The 18,332-nt window shown below is 39.5% G+C and overlaps 1 protein-coding gene across 3 annotated transcripts in view; it reads right to left on the bottom strand.

Annotated features, from left to right (window-relative positions):
• The window catches only part of LOC118188257 (leukocyte elastase inhibitor-like), a 75,030-nt gene that overhangs the window by 9,057 nt on the left and 47,641 nt on the right, over nt 1–18,332 (bottom strand). The gene's annotated exons all lie outside the window — the stretch shown is intronic.

The raw sequence follows: 18,332 nt of genomic DNA, 5'->3' as shown, positions 1-18,332 counted from the left end.
CTTAAACGCCTTACCTCTCGACCGCTAGCCGGATGTGCTTCCAATAACACCAAGAAAACACGCGGTAATAAGGCAAAATATGTTACAAACTTATAACTTAACATGTAAAGTATATCAGTATAAAGTTATAAGACTTCAACAGTTTATTCTGTAGCTAAATGTGAACATATATGTTCATAACATTTTTTTAACCATTGATTGTTGGAAACGCATAGCTTAAGGGTAACGAGATATTGAAGAACGTCAGTGACAAGCGATGCGAAGGATAGCTGCCTGATACGTGAAACGTCATTATAATAAAATTTACACTACACTGGTGTGCAAAAATTAAGGACGAAGTCGAAAAATTAGCATATCAGCTGAACGAAGAAGCAGAGCGGACAGAAAGAGCAATCAGGAGATTAAGTAAGGTGATGTACGGTAGCACATGCGCATATATGCAGGTAGACGTAATGGGGGAGTGTCTGAGTAGTATAAAGCATGTTGTCGGTGTAAGATCAGTATTTCTGGCAAAGAGATTGCACGCCGTATAGCAGTTAAAATCACACCGAGTTGCTGCCTCAGCGAGAAATGGCGAATAATCAATCTGTTAGACAACATCTGGATGCTTTTACCCGAGGTCGAATCATTGAGAAGTTGGAGGAAGCCCGCAGTGTAACAAGTGTGGCTGCAGAGTTCGGAATTGCTCACAGCATCGTTTCACGACTTTGGAGACAATTTCAAACTACAGGAACAGCTATCCGGGGGTTTAGTAGTGGTCGTCCACGAGGAACCACACCCGCATATGACCGGTATATTGCCTTACAGGCCAGAAGAAACAGGCGGCAGACAGCGGGAGAAATCGCTAGACACACGACACAGGCGACTGGACGACCGATATCGCGTTTTGCAGTGGCCAGAAGACTGCACGGTGGTGGTCTGTTTGCACGACGCCCTGTACGCTGTGTACCTCTAACGCCTGCCCATCGGAGAAGGCGTTGTCTGTGGTGCCGGGAACACCGGAATTGGAGAGACAATGAATCGGGACGAGTACTCTTTACAGATGAGAGCAGATTCAGTCTGAGTAGCGATTCTCATCGCATACTCATCTGGAGAGAGCGGGGAAGCCGCAATCATCCCTCGAACATCATTGAAAGGGACAGGTATGGAGGTGGCGGTGTTCTCGTTTGGGGAGGCATCATGCTTGGTAGTCGTACAGACCTTCACATCTTCGACGCAGGTTCAGTCAACGGGACCCGTTATTGTAACGAGTTTCTTCTTCCATATGTGCGTCTTTTTAGAGGCGCTGTGGGTCCGCAGTTCCTTTTCATGGACGACAATGCACCATGTCATCGCACAGCAGCTGCCGAACAGCTCTTAGAGATTGAGGATATTGAACGTATGGATTGGCCGGCACGATCTCCGGATCTCAATCCCATCGAGCATGTATGGGATTTTCTAGGCAGACGCTTGGCAAGCTCGTACCTTACCACCAGTAACGATTCCGGAGCTTCGATTGGCGCTGCAAGACGAATGGGCAGCAATACCTCAACAACTCATTGACACCCTCAATTTCAGCATGGGCAGACGCTGTGAAACCTGCCTAGCAGTCAGGGGAGATCATAACCCTATTAAAGACCGGATGTTTCTTGTTGGACACCCATCACAGGGATGTTTCGGCCTTCAGTCGCATTGCGCTCCATGCTACTTTTTCCATAAAGCTTCTTTTTATCCCTCTGATTTCTCTTTTAGTAAGTGTTGCTTACATTACTCATGTCCTTACGTATTGGGGATCTTACGGTATTAAATGTGTTGATTTGGAAAGCTTTTGTACAAAGTTACGTTGAAAAAACCGTCTCCTCCTTAATTTTTGCACACCAGTGTATAATAAACTACAGACTTATATCGAACATGTGCATTTTAAAGCTAAATGCTAGCTCCGCGTAGACAGTTAGGAGACTTATCCTCGTTTCAGTCTTCCGAGAAATAACTGCGTACTCAGGAAAAGGTTTAAAATAAATCTTTTTGTTATAACTTCAATTTAACAACTTACAGGGTAAGTAAAGAACAAAGTAAAAGCTGCTTGTGTAATTTAAGTGTTTAAGTAATTATTGAAACTAAATAATTCAAAGTATGTAATTCACACGCAAAGTCCTACTGTAAACTTTGGGCCAGGCCCTCTAATCTTACAAGCAAATACGGCTACCAAAAGGCTAAAGCCTATTCAGGTAAATTTAAGCAATAAGGAGATGGTCAGCGGACTTGGCCAAAAAGCTGAACTTCAAGAACTCTATTCTTTTATACGTTAAATAATTTTTATCCTGGTTATAGCCAACTAAAGAAGAAGTGGCAGTAAAGGTAAAAATTATAGGCTAATGAGTTAATAAACATAAGAAGCTTTACAAACAAAATGATTGAATTAAAGCCCAAAATTTAAACAGTTAAATGAAGAAATTAAAATTGTGTAAAGTAGGACAAAAATAACCAAATTACGCATTAGACGCACGATAAAGAACTGCGAATATACTAACAAACGTGCATTGCTCTTCAGGCGATACACCTCTCGAAGCCATGTCTGATCAGTCTTACTCTCCCCTTCGATGGACATTCCTATTGCAGTTAAGGTGTGAGGAATGTTCTTTTTCCTTGCCGTGTGTCTTCGTGGTGTAATTGGTAGCACGTCCAGCTAGCAGCCCGGGGTTCGAATCCCGGCGAGAGCATTTCAGTTTTTTCTTGTTTCTTACATACATAAATACCTAATCCCTCTAGAAACTGCTTTTTTGGGCCCTGCCTATATCTCGGACAAAAAGAGTTTTGGCTCAGAGTGGTCACACTGATACAAAACAGCTCTTAAGATTCGAGTATATTGAATTTTGTTTCCAATTTTGGAATAAAAATCTCCATTTAATTTGAAATGTCGTTGTTGAAAATAAGCAAAGAATGAGTAATTTTAATTTATAGCCAACAAAATAAATTTTTAATAATGATTTCATTTTTGCTTAATGACGGCTTGTTTTTTTTATTAAATTAAAAAATATATATATATTTCCTGATAAATTATACAATTTTCCTTTCTGCCATCTTTTTATACCGATGTATTTCTGCTTCAGAAAATATCATACTGAAATGTTTCATCCATTAAAATACAGTACTAGGAAAGAGAGAAAATTTAAGGTCATCATGATGAAAATCTTCCAAAAAATATGGAGATCGAGTAAAGTGGAACCCATATGAAAGGAAATTAACTTTCGTAAACTTATCTTTCTTAATGAATATCGTAATGAAAAGGATTAGTTTAAGTATGCTTGTATTTTAAGCACATAAATTTATTAAACGATGAGATGTTATTAAACGTCGAATGTTTTCTAAAAACTATAATCGAGTCACAAATGAAGTATACCTTCTCAATATAATCGTATAGTTATGCGATTACTTGCACAGACTGCAATATACGAAAGATCCTTTTTCTACTTTGAAATGAATTAATTATATTATTTTATATTTAAAATAATCCAAATTAAGTAATTTAAGTATTCTATTTGTACGTATAATAAGTGCCGTGAGTATCGTGCGTATAATACGTTTCGTTTTACCTATTTATGCGTAAAATACAGATGTAACAGACCTATTTAAGTGTAACTGAACTATTTTATTCAACGCCATGAACTCATGAACTGTAACCGAACTATTTTATTTAAATGCCATTTCGTGGCGATATGAAAAAAACGTCAGTCGACCTCCAGCCGCCATGATGATAGTTTACTATGTTACGTTATTCAAATGTTTGATGCTCCATTTGGTATAAGTTTCATTTTTATGCATATTTCTTTTGTTTGTAACCGTTCCTGTGTGCTCTGTTAATAAATCCTTTTAAAGCTAGCCGGCATTAGTGTCTATTGAGGAACGGCTACATCACACAATACATTTAAAGGAATAGATTCTAATGAAATTGTTAACAGATTGGCAGAAAACAAATAGAAAAAAAAAGTTAGATTTCCTAACCTTCCTTCTGTTGTGTGTATGTTTAAAATACATAGAAACTACATTTATTATATTAAAAGCGTTTTTGACTTAAATAAATATTTCTAGAATCAACGTATTTTAATATTAACATTTTTAAAACGAAACTGCATTTAGTTAATTATATGTATTATTTTATAACTACTCCTGATGTTAGACATGGAATTAAAGCGCTATTTGTATGTACAGGGTGTCTGATTGCCAGGTTAAAAACTTGTTACAGGAACAGCGTGCACCCAGACGACTTGAGATGACTTAACAGTGCAGGATTGGGAAATGCTTGCCTGGCTCTGTAACCTGACGTCGGACAGAATGTTGAACTTCAAGAACTCTATTCTTTTATACGTTAAATAATTTTTATCCTGGTTATAGCCAACTAAAGAAGAAGTGGCAGAAAAGGTAAAAATTATAGGCTAATGAGTTAATAAACATAAGAAGCTTTACAAACAAAATGATTGAATTAAAGCCCAAAATTTAAACAGTTAAATGAAGAAATTAAAATTGTGTAAAGTAGGACAAAAAATAACCAAATTACGCATTAGACGCACGATAAAGAACTGCGAATATACTAACAAACGTGCATTGCTCTTCAGGCGATACACCTCTCGAAGCCATGTCTGATCAGTCTTACTCTCCCCTTCGATGGACATTCCTATTGCAGTTAAGGTGTGAGGAATGTTCTTTTTCCTTGCCGTGTGTCTTCGTGGTGTAATTGGTAGCACGTCCAGCTAGCAGCCCGGAGTTCGAATCCCGGCGAGAGCATTTCAGTTTTTTCTTGTTTCTTACATACATAAATACCTAATCCCTCTAGAAACTGCTTTTTTGGGCCCTGCCTATATCTCGGACAAAAAGAGTTTTGGCTCAGAGTGGTCACACTGATACAAAACAGCTCTTAAGATTCGAGTATATTGAATTTTGTTTCCAATTTTGGAATAAAAATCTCTATTTAATTTGAAATGTCGTTGTATTTGAAATGTCGTTGTATTTGCTCTATTTCATTTGAAATGTAGGGAAGCTTCTTTTCACATTCTCAGAGTCGGTGCTTGGGCTTTCGGCGTTTGCCAGCGAATTACAAGAGTATTTATTCCCTTTAAGATCAGTTTTTCTAAATTTAATTTTTTCAACAAATTTAAGAAGAAGAAATAATTTAAACAATAAATTATTTTTTTTACATCTGAATATTTTATTTATTTCTCCCATTTTAGATGAGCGAAAATAGAAATTATTTCTTTTATGTGTAATTAGGCACATAATCATTTTTAATTGCTATTAATGCGAGTTTCATAAGTATTTCTTGTGACATGCTTGTAGGTAAATAAAAGTAAGTATTATTTTAGTTTGAAAACTAATCGTTCTTTTTTTGCCACACCAAGCAAGCAAAGTCAGTAATATTCTTAATGAAATGCTCCAGTTAAAAAGGGTAAATATGTAGAAGGATTCTAAGTTTTAAATTAATTTTTGCAAATATATTTAAAAGCACATATCACTTGATTTTAATCTCAAGTTCTTGCGGTTTTTCCATAGATAAAACATTTTATCCATCTCTGATAAGTTTTGTAAGAAAATAAAATTACCACTATGAAATTTTATTTGTTCAAACGCTTTCATCTAAGGATGCCCACCCTATATCAAAACGCGCGTAAAATGCATTAACTCTAAATTTGCCGTCAGACAGTTGCAGTGATTCTTCTTAATGTTCATTTTTAAACTGATTTGTTTTTTTACTTTCTTCGTATTTCAAATGCAGATTTAAATTAAATTTCTGCATCTCCATTTTCAGTGCGAAATTATTTCTGAGGAGAAATTTTTAATCTTTAACGCATAAATTTTGTGCTTCATTCTTTACCGAATCATTAAAAATGGTGTTGTTGAAAGAAATTTATGATGCATTTCATAAAATACATTACGAATTTCTGACAGATAATATCGTAAAGTTTGATTTGTTTCGAAATTCTTTCCCACCAAATAACTGAGGGCTACTTCAAATTTTAGTTGGGTACTAAATTAAAAGAATTGCTCAACTTTGATGAGGAAACAAAAAATGAATATCTGGTTTTAAGCTATGATTGAAAAATTTTTTAACTGGGAATAGCACAGTGAAATAAAATGACAGTATTGTAAGATTTTTAAAGGAAATGAAACCCAACACAAGCAGGTGTCGATGAAATTAGAGGCGTTTTTAATAAACTGGGTAACTATTAACTGTTTTAACAGTGATTTTAATTTTCGAGGGGAGAAGCTGAAAATTCTTGAGTATAGTAAAAATAAACGATACAAATATTTCGACTCAGTTACAAATTTCAATCTGTGAAACATTAGCCATCTGTTATAAATCGTTCAAACAGGGAAAGCAGTTTTGTTCATAACGATTTAACCACTGTCAGCTTTGGGGGTAATCATAGTAGATCACAGTAAATTTCATATATAATTATATAGTTAAAGTTAAAATTAAATATTAGGTTTTACATAATTGTAGATAATATTCATAAATAAATATCTTCATGAATGTTTTGAATAATTCATTTAATTATTCATTATTGGTAGTTACTTACTGTGCAGGTTTTTTTTTTAATTTTAATAACAAATTTATTTTAAGTTTTCCTGTTCTCAATTTCTCAAACTTCCCCTCACATTCTCTCGCCAGGATGTAAATTTAAAGTTAAGTGAAGTGCTATTTAAACGTGTGATTATCTCAGTTTATTCAGAGCGTTTTTCGCTAGCCTACCGCACGTTTCGTTGTTACAAGTATTTTGCGGTCACGCTAGTAAGCCTCTTGGCCTAGTCAGTTTAATATCGCGCCGGTTAGATCTCTGTGAGTCCATCACTTAGGAATGATTTTGAAGTGCGTTCTTGCACTCGTTTATTTTTCAGATTTGATTTGTATTATAGTCTACGTTTAGTTTCCGCCGCAAGTGAACGGTGTTTGCTAACGCTCGAAGTCCGTGCTTTCTGTTAAATTAGTTTGATTTAATAAAGGGTTATTTTGCATCCTTCTTCTGTGCTGGTATTTAATTCACGCCTGTGCGAGAATTCTCCAGGTTCATTTTAGGATCTAATTTAGTATATGTGGAAAAATAGAGATAGGTTTTACAGCGTGATGCTGGGTGGTCATACCAAGCAATAGTCCGCCACCTGCAGCGTACAGACACTGCTGCAAAGATGTTGGCAGCAATCTTTCCTAGAAGGAAATTGCTGACGAAATGAAGGCATTGAAAGGCCAAGGAGCATAAATGCGAGGCAAGATAGGATGATTGTTCGCCAGGCCCGAACCGCCCCAACGGTATCATTGTCGAATATTCAACGCACTACAGCCACGTCTATACCTCCCGTGCTACCGTCCACCATCTCATGGCGCTTGTCTGAGGCGGGATTAAGCTCACAGAGGCCTTTAAGACGTTTGCCTTTGACACCCCACAACATCGGTGGAACCATCTGGAGTGGTGTCGCAACCGATCATCATGGCTGCTATCAGACTGGCATCGTATAGTGTTCAGCGATGAATCCCGCTTCACTTTTGAAGCAGATGACCACCTTGTTCATGTCTTGAGAGGACGGGGCCAGCGGTCTTAATCAGCCTTTGTTTTACAAAGGCATACAGCCATAACTTCTGGTGTGATGGTGTGGGGCGTTATTTCTTATGACTTCATGTCGTCTTTAGTACTCTAAGGATACCAGTTTTAAGACATTCCGACAGCTGGATCAAGAGATATGAATTTTTAGATAATTTTCATTTTTTTTTTAAACCACGAGGTAACAGTGACCTCTGACCTTTCGCGAACCTTAACGGTCGCCCGGAAGCAACAACCCCCTGCTGAGCGACATTCGAAGGGCGACAACAAAAGGATACTTAACGAGAGTGGGGCTTTTTTTTTTTTTCCAGAGCGCTATCCCCGGATCTAATTGAGTCAGCTAATTAATTCCAGCAGCATTGTCCCTGTCATTAAGAGGGGATTATGAGTATCTAAATTTGGAACTGATCGGACTGGTAGTTAAAGAGTTCTAAATTTCTAGCATATTTATTTTCCATTTCCAACTTAGTGCAAGTGTCAACATCGATCCCAGAGCTACGGTTCATGCTAATGACTAATTAGCGTAGTGTCTTAATTTTGCAATTGTGAAGTGCGTGTGCAGTGTTCAAGCTCTTGTGTTTCCGTAATCTCTGTGCAAATGTTTTACCAATGCTGAGTACAGAAGAACAGAGCCGAGCAAGAAGGTAAGCTCTTTAATTAACTTTCATAATTCGGCTTAATTATCAGGTTAGAAGTCACTAGATTATTTGAATTTGTATGCAGCACATTCTAAGTTGATTCATGTATTCGTTATGTATGTCCTGTCATGTTGCTTAGTAATTTGGTTGTTACATGGGCAGGCTTTAAATGTAATTAATTATAAGACAATTCATTGGTCCAACTGACCACTGTATACTGCGCATGAATAACGTGTGTTTCAGCATAAGATTATCTTATTTATCCTAACTGGCACGAGTAGTAAAGCAGCAATAACTGTCAATAACTGTTGGCTAATTACAGACAATGAATTGTTGAATGCAGCTACTGATTAATTGATTTCGGAGATATTGATTACATAATGTGCCTTCATATGTGTTTTTCATCTGATTTTTCTCCCTAATTTGTCTAGCTGATCTTATAAGTTGCAACTACTTGTGTTTTGGTATTTTTAATTAGGTTAATTGCATATACAGACATTTAAAAAATACCTTTGTGTTTTCATATAAGTGTCTTTCAGCATTTGATAACTTTCCACTCTAATCGGTATGAGCATCTCAATTGCAGTAACTGAATTTGTAAATTAATTAGATTAATTACAGATGCGATTCTTATTGAACACAGGTTCTGTTGTTATTGAATGCTTATATTTTATTGAATGTATAGTATGCTTACATTATGTTTTAATTTTTGTGGATTCCCTTGTATACTTACTCTGTATTTGCAATAATTTTTCATAGTGATACTTCTCAGTGTTAATGTGCTCTTGTTTGGTTCAACTACTCAGTGTATATCCATTATTCAGGGTTCAGCACAATTATTTGTATTTTAAGTCTGTATTGTGTTATTGAGGTGCTAATAAGAGAAGTGCAATAAGTGTACGAGCAAATAATGCACAAATGAAGTGCAGTCAGTGAAGTGCAACAAGTGCTTACATGATATAGTGAAGTGGAAGTTAATCGCGAAGTGTGCAATCTGCCTTTGTGAATTGCGCATAGTGAATAAGCCTTTAAGTGAATTGTACAAATTATGCTAAATGCAAATAGTGCATAAGTGATATAGTGAGTGCTACCAGTGCAAGTGATAAGTGCAACAAGCGCATAAGCGTTATTGTGAAAGTTAAAATTAGTCGCGAAATGTGCAAATTTGCCTTTGTGAAGTGCACATAGTGATTGAGTTTTGAAGTGAATTGTGCAATTATGTTAAAGGCCTTTTAAGCGATAGTGAAATGAATTTCTAACATCTAAAGTGCTACTGTGCATAGTGGTTTCCGTGAACCACCACTTTTGTGTTTTGTGCATAGTGCCTTAATATTTCTACAGGTGCGTGCTACCGTGCATTGTGCTTCATATGTGAAACAGCATATTCTGTGTGTTCCCATGTATAGTGCATATTAATGCTAAGCGTATTAGTGCTGTGCATCAGTAACATAATCCAGTGCAGTAGTGATAAGTGCAATTGAATGAACCAGTGTTTTTGTGTGTTCCGTGTATAGTGTATTTCAGTACTAAGTACTATATTATCACGTACTCAGTGTCTCTAAGTGGCAACAGAGACTACCTGAGAGACAACGCCAGTGAATACAGGCCAATTAAATGCATCATGCCACGTCAAGCTGTACTACCAATTGACGGGGACGTAACTCCCAGCTGCACAAATTTAACAGTGTTACTGACCTCTGACCTTACCTACGAGAGTAAAGTGGATACAGTTCACGAACATATCAAAAGCGGAGTACTTACGTATAGAGGTGGTAAGTACTGTCTGCCCACCAATCTTAGAGAGGACTTACTACAGGCGTTAGAAGCTCTGCGAAAGTTAGCACTTGAGGGTCCAACCCCTATAGTCAATCCACCAACAACCGAAGCAAGTACAAACACTTCAACAGTGCTGTGTTGTGATCTCGCACACGGCAGCAGTCCGAGCACAGTGCAACAGGACAACAGCACACGAGGAGTCGCAGCAACGACACGTACAGCAGCAGAAAACCTACGCGGCAGTTACAGCGAAGATAAAAAGTCAACACCAAGTGGCAGCGCCAAGTCACACGCTACTAATATATCCGAAGGAGGCCACCTGCTCTACGAGCCAGGAACTCAAAACTAAACTCAGCGAGGTGTTCCCACTGCCAAAGCTAGGAGTAAAGGTCGCGGCTATAAGAAACATACAAAAAGGAGGACTGGCAGTTGACTGCCACTCAGAGAACGATCTAAATAAGCTGCAAAGCTCACTGACAAGTGATAAAGGCCAAGAGTTAGTGGACATAAAAGTTCCGGCCACACGCCTACCAAGAATTGCCATACACGGAGTCTCAGTTGATATACAGGAGACAGAATTGGAACGTACTTTAGCATCAGAATTCAATGCCACCAAAGCGACAGCCAGAATCCTCTACAAACTCCGGGACAGATGGAACACTGTCAAGTGGGTCATTGAGTGTCAACCATCTATCTTCAAACGCCTCCTGCAGACCCCAAGACTTTACATTGGCTGGCGAGTCTATAGAATCTCGGAGTTTTATAACACCAAGCGGTGTTATAAGTGTCAGGAATTTGGCCACGTCCAGAAAAACTGCAAAAATAGAAACTACTGCGCGTTCTGTACAGACGACCACGAAGTGCGAAACTGCCGTGCACAACGACCTGCTTGCATTAACTGCGCGGACTACAACTACAGGACCGGCAGAAGCATCTCTTGCAACCACCCTGCCTACGATGTCAACTGCCCGTCGTACGGCAGGTACGTCGCTACAATCAGAAGAGGCACAAAATATGACTGAGCCGCAACCGCCTGATCAACAACTGACAGCATCGCGTACCCCAGGAGACTCTATAAAATGTATTCAAATAAACCTGCAGAAGGCAGAAGCCGCAACGGCGCATCTTGCACAGCACGCAGTAACCCATAAGCCAGATATACTCTTAATACAGGAGCCGTACTGCAGAACTGGAGAGGTGGCATGCCTACCAATTGCCTGGAATATTTACCAGTGCAAAGCCGCAGCAAATGAACCTGCACCAAGAACTGCAATAGTTTGCTGCAACACAGCCTGGTCGCCTCTCATTATAAAGCGACAGCGAGACCACGTAGCAATACTATTAAGTTTTGCGAGGATGCAGTTAATTATCTCTTCAATTTACAGCCCCCCTCCAGATGACATTCAAGAGACTATTTCAAGCATTGAGGACATTAGCTTTAAGTACCCATCGATCCCGCACTTACTCGGTGGTGATTTCAATGCCCATAGTACCATATGGGGGTATCCCACCACCACCCCTAAAGGGCAACTGCTAGAAGATTTCCTGAATTCTAACGGCCTTCAAATTATCAATGCACCTCATGCACAGCCAACCTTTGATAATACCTACCATCAGGGCTGGCCGGATATCACTATCACTACCCAGGACATCGCCAACAATGTCCATGACTGGCAGGTGGCCGAAGACGAAAGTTGTTCGGACCACCGATATATTTACTTCAATATAGAAGGTGATACGAGCATTAGCATACTCAGGAGATTTAAGTTACCAAAGAATAGAATACAGGCACTCACAAGGGCCTTTTCGCAGGCGCTTCAACAAAAGGAGCAAGCGTTGGATCTATGCAATAATCAGAATGACCTTAATGACCATACAGAACAACTTTTAGACACCATTCGATGCATATGTGATCAATACCTGCCCACCAGGACTGCAAAACGACTACAGGGTATTGCGTGGTGGACGAAAGAACTGCGCCAACAACGGCAGAAGTGCAGGGCGTTAGGACGCCGTCTACGCTCTACGACAGACGAGGAAGCAAAGATTACAATCCTCGCAGCATTCAGAAAGGAAAGAGCAGCGTACAAGATTAACCTCCTAAAGGCGAAGATCGCCAGCTGGCGGAAGTTCTGTACGGAGAACTCAAATCCATATGGAATACTGCACAAACTAGCAACCTCCAAAGTCTTCAAGCCGGATCATCTGTACGCCAAGACCACAAATCCACCCTCCACCTGCAACATAGCAGAAGATACTGCTACCACATATCTGAATGCAGCCTTCAGGGAAGATAACCCAGAGGATGACACGCCACAACAAAGACTAACAAGAGACTGTCAAGACGTCCCAGATACCCCGGATGATATCCCTTTCGAAACGGAGGAGATTAAGCAAGTCTTCAAATATCTTCCGCTCAAGAAAGCGCCAGGCCCTGACGGACTGGACTATGCAATCATCAGAGTCGCATACACTGCCTGCCCAACATACTTCAAGGCCTTCTTTAATAAATTGCTAAGACAGCAGATATTTCCATCGGCCTTCAAAAAGGGCCAAGTCGTATTCTTTCTTAAAAAGAATAAATCACCAGAAGACCCCAGCTCCTACAGACCGATATGTTTATTGTCTGCGCTGGGGAAGGTTTACGAGAAACTTCTGGTGAATAGGCTAAAGTACCACCTTCACCGTACCAAATTCCTTAGCAATAACCAATATGGGTTCAGAACTGGCCTCTCTACAGTACACGCTCTAGATAAGATCAGAAGCCACATTAACGATAATAGAGCCAATAACCGGCACACGGCATTTATATCACTAGATCTTCAGAGTGCCTTTGACTCCCTCTGGTGGCCTGCAATCAAGCAGGCCCTCAGGGAGGCAAAGTGCCCCAGGAATCTATATAACATCTTCAACGATTATCTGGACTCAAGAAGTCTCATAATCGCAAACAATAGTGGTGTCTATACAAAGAAGCAGGAGAGGGGTTGCCCACAAGGCTCTTGCGCGGGGCCCCTGCTTTGGATAATTACGTTCAATGCGCTACTGCAACTCAATTGGCCTGACCACACCAAAGAAGTGGCGTATGCCGATGATGCGGCACTACTAGTTACTGGCCGTACGCGAGACGAACTGGAGAGGAACGGCTCCGCCACTTGCTCCAAATTCTATGACACGTGCCAAAAGCTGAAACTCGTTATCTCAGCCCAGAAATCTACGGCCATGGTCATACCGCGTCCAGGTACAAACCCCACGAGACGACCTTGTATTAAGCTAATGGGCAGAAACTTGAAAATCACCAAAACGTTGAAATACCTTGGAGTCACGTGGGACCAAGGCTTGACCTGGCTACCACATCTACAAGAAGTCAAAGTCAGAACAGCTAACATTGCAAAGAAAGCCAGGCAGTTTCGGGGACAAAACTGGGGGCAGAACCCTTACATTCAAAAACTGCTCTACTTGACGGTTGCAGAAAGGATTGTACTCTATGCCTCAGCTATTTGGGCACTACCAATGAGCAGCCGTAAAATAAAAGCTCTGTCAGCAATTCAAAGACCTTTTGCTCTCAACATTAGCAAGGCATATAGAACAACCGCGACAAATGCAGCACTTGTGCTTACCGGGCTCACACCCCTTCACATCAGGGCCAAGTTAGAAGCAATATATGAGCGGGTAATAAGATTAAAGGAGAATGCTGCACTCGACACCACAGTCTTCAGCACGCTGCAGTACGAAACACCAGGCAGCACACAGCACGTGCACCCAGCACATAAAAACTCGGGCATACACGTCAAAATAGCAAAGAGATCTACGCCGCGAATAGAGGATGTACCAGTCGCCTCGCAATTCTACACAGATGGCTCCAAACATGATAACGGAGTGGGTTGTGCTTATGCTTATTATGAGCATGGTACACTTCACAGTCAATGGAAAGGTCATCTTGCAGCTCACAATAGTATCTTCCAGGCGGAGGCCATAGCAATTGAAGCGGCAATACAGTACGCACATGACATACAACTTGCACGAACAGAAATCTGCACAGACAGCATGTCAGTGCTGCAGGCATTAAAGAATCATCATCACACATCTCCCATAATCCTGCAAATCCAACAGACATTGCATAGCAACCAGCAATCTAACATCAAGTTAAAATGGGTAAGAGGCCACTCTGGGATCGCAGGCAGTGAGATGGCAGATCAACTGGCCAATGAGGCAGCAATCAACAATAATGCACAGGCTGTCTCAGCACTAATCCCGCCGTCATTTTTAAAAAGACAACTAAGAGACATAGGGAATAAACAATGGCAACACGAATGGGAGAATGGAGATACCGGCAGAAGGACTTTCGAGTTCTACCCTGTAGTAGATAAAGAACGCTTACAGGCCATACCCCCTTTAGTAAACTATATCACGGGGCATGGCCCTTTTCCCACCTTCTTTTATAAGCGTGCTATTTCCATGACAGAAGCGTGTGTGTGTGGGGAAATTGGCTCCCCCGACCACTACATGTTCAACTGTAGCCTCACGACGAGCCATCACCTACCATATCCCACTACGGATATAGTACCTTACAAGAGGTTCATCATCAAACACGCACCTGCGATAAGAAATATATGTAAAATTATACAGCAGCTGAGCGCTCTAGGGCAGGATGTCTGCCAACCAACATAGGAATAATAGCATACACAGCGCAATAATTCTATGTCTCTATTGTAACTTAGCAGGTGTTATGTCTAAAATTGTAAATATGTAAGTGTATAAGTAACTGTGTAATGTAAGTAATATAAGTAATAGTGTAATGTAAGTAATTTAATCAATGAGTGTAATACGTCATACTATGTGTACTTTTAACATAACGTAATCGGTAATGTAGTCATTAGCGCGTGCCCCATGTGTATTATTTTAAGTAACGCATATATGATTATAAGGCAAAGTATGTGTGCCTGTCTTGTTATATATCATAATGTCATTTAAGAAGTAATAGCAATAATGTAAACTATAAGTAATCCAGTTATAAAGTAACTTAGCAAGTTCGCAATACCATTAGCTTAACGTAGTATACAGTCAGGTTATAACTCTAATAAGTGTAGATTAATGTCATGCATTATGTATGTGTAGTCTAATGTCATGTGAAGTGTAAGTATGTATGTACTAATTCATGCAAGTATTATGTATAAGTTTAATGTCATGTCATATCATGTATGTAATGTTATGTTTCATGTATGCATTATGGCCTATGAACACCCAGGTCAACCATTAACATAAGAATCTGTACAGAACCAATGTCAAACTGGAATAGCCCTTGCATGGCCATGTAAACTTTTTCATGAAGGCTCAGTAACTCCCGGTGCGCCCTTGTGGGACCCCAGGGAGTTCTTGTATCTATATAGGGGAGGGCGTGGGACATATGCCTGTTTACCTCCGTTAAACACCAGGCGTCCCCGTCCTCCGTCACCTGTCACCTGTCGTCTTTAGTCATCCTCTGTACATCTTTAAGAGCTCAACGATATGTTGATACCATCATGCGGCCGATTGTATTACCCTTCATGGCAAGTCATCCTGGGGACATTTTTCAACAAGATAATGCCAGGCCGCATACCGCTCGCATATTTTTGGACTGTCTCCGTGCGGTTGATACTCTTCCTTCGCCAGCAAGGTCACCAGACCGTTCACCAATCGAGCATTTTTTGGACAGGGTAGGCCGCCAGATTCTGGCACCACAAAATATCGCAGATCTGGAGCGACAACTGAATGCCTGGCAGAATGTGTCTCAGGATGACATTAGGAACCTCTACCACTCCTTGCCTCGACGAATTCAAGCATGCATTGACGCCAGGGGCGGTTCGACCAACTACTAATTTGAACACTCAATGGGTGATTGAGAGCCGTGAACAGGTACTATGACCTTGATTTTTTAATAATTTTATTACCTGTGTATGAACTATGCACGTATTCAATTTCATCGAAAACAACCACTTCCTTCATGGTGTTTAGATTTTTTTTTTTTTGCAAAAGAGTGTATTATATCATAGTTGAATGAATCACTGACACATTGGAGAAAAATCATGTCACAGAAACAAGTATATGGATGGTTTGACGGGCTAGATCGAGAATGCTATGGTATCAGCGTGGTGCATAAAATGCTCAACGTGTCTATGTTGATTTTCATAACGAATTTGCTTTTATGTCTTAGATAGTGGGATCTCTATCGGATGTATCGTAAATTAACAACAGTTGTTTCTCAAGATCAATATCTGGCAATAACCTCTCGTCGTAGCGGGAAATCTGTTGCTCGACAGTTAAGTTCAGACCTTGCAGTTGCCACTGGAACTGTTGTATTATAGTAGATTTTAATCAGAAGGCTTAAGGAAAATGTGTTTATGCCAGGAAGCCAAGGCTATATGGTATTTCATTGTCGTCACAACAAAAGACGGGTTGCTTTAAATAGCTCAAAGAATATCAGACCTAGAGAGAACACCAATGGTTCCATGTTCTCTTTACTTAAGAGTGGAGATTTAGTTTAACATCTGATTCTAAACGGGCTTATATTTGGGAGCTGAGAGCACTAAATCTTCCTTAGAACATTATGGAATGTGACCGCTTCGGTAATGCAGGTGTGATGGTAGGGTGAAGAATAATGATTGATGGGTATACGCCTTTACAGATTTGTAACTAGCCAGAGATATCGTGATGAGGTCTTAGAACATTATGCAAGACTTTTCAGAGGTGGATATAGATATGACCTTTTATTTATTGACGATAATGCTCATCCACATCGCGCAAACTCGTTAACGAATTCCTTGAAAGTGAAGACATTGAAAAAATACCACGACAAGCAAAATCTCATGATCATAACCCGATAGAGAGCTTTCGGGAATAACTTGGAAAAGCAGTCGCAGGAAGACATCTTCCTGTTACAGATGTAAATGCCTCATGTTCCACTCCTCTAGCAATACGGTTTGGGCACTGCTGGAAGAGTGGAACTTAATTTCCAAAACTGCGGTTTACAAAGTTATTACCAGCATAAAATACATTCTGATATGTTGTAAAGATTATGTTAATTTTCCTAACAGTTAAATTTTGAGTTAAAGTTCCTTTCCTGTCTTCCTGAATTTCAACTTACAACTTCCGGCCAGAACGTATTTTTAGAATCGCGTTTGAATGCAAATTGAGGAGAAGTATTTAAACGCGAAGTTCTACTGTCTCCGTTAGAGAGAACCAGTGATTCTGGCTAACATGCATCCGTCCTTTTAGGCTACTGTCTCTTAAGCTATTATTAAGCTCCGTCGTACTTTAGGCTATTGATAGCTTCTCCGTTATTCAGCTTTAAGGGGCCAACTCGGTTAGAAGCTTGATAACTTCGGCTATATCTCTTTAGTTAAGATTAGTTAAATTTTAGTTCTTAGTTTCCTAAGTTCAAGCCCGAGTGGCGGCTTTATTGTAAAACTCCAAGACGGAGTTCTGTTGAACCATATTGGAATAATAAAGGGTCTTTAACCCTTTTCAAGTGTTAATTACTGTCTCACGAACTCAAGCGATTAGTCTCTTAGCAGTTCTTAAATTCTTCCCATTCAGCTGTAACTTAAAAGTACACAACACGGAATCTTACAACGTGTGTACAATTTAGGGAGGATCGAATTCAATATAATATTCATAATTCTTAATTTTATTGAGTTATTTCTTTTTTCTGAATCCTCCTTGTAAAATATAATTACTATTTTTATTGTTTTATGAATCATTTTTATATCATATGCAGTGCTTTAAATTTTTGACATTTGTATTTATGTGTGATGATATTATGTACCGTTCCATGTATTTCATGTACATAAAGATAGTTTTGGTCATGAATGTAGATTGAGTCTCTGTTGCGGTCTACCGTGCCTAGTAGGAAGGAAATTGTTCTACTAGCTTGTCCTGAGGGACATGATTTGAGGTAAATTTGAGATTTTAAAGAGACTCAAAGTTTTGGCCTAGTGAATCTGACTGTTAAACTTAGGAAGAACTGAGTTTGATGCTCATTTATGGCCATTTGCTGTTGTAAAACAGGAATGACCTATGGACACTAAGACAGCACTCTCGGGCCTCTGAAATTTCTGGCGTTCCAAAGTTTGTAAATGTAAATGAAGGAAATAGAAGAAGTATGAATATAGCAAGCAGTAAGATTTTATAAGACCAAGCAATAGAATGAATTCAAAAATAACATTATTATCGAAGATATTATTTATATTATATTTAATTTATTTTATGAATATTTTTTTCAAATATTTAAGTTCAGGTTTTATGTAGAGTAGAGTCCCGCAAACTTGACATAATGTGGACTGAGAGACTGTCGGTTTTCCGAAAAGTGGAGTTT

Source organism: Stegodyphus dumicola, chromosome X1, assembly GCF_044657685.1.
Source record: "Stegodyphus dumicola isolate Sdum_Otavi_A_Nest chromosome X1, ASM4465768v1".
NCBI classification, from domain to species: domain Eukaryota; kingdom Metazoa; phylum Arthropoda; class Arachnida; order Araneae; family Eresidae; genus Stegodyphus; species Stegodyphus dumicola.
The sequence above is the reverse complement of the archived record's forward strand: the minus strand, read 5'-3'. Positions and strand labels throughout refer to the sequence as shown.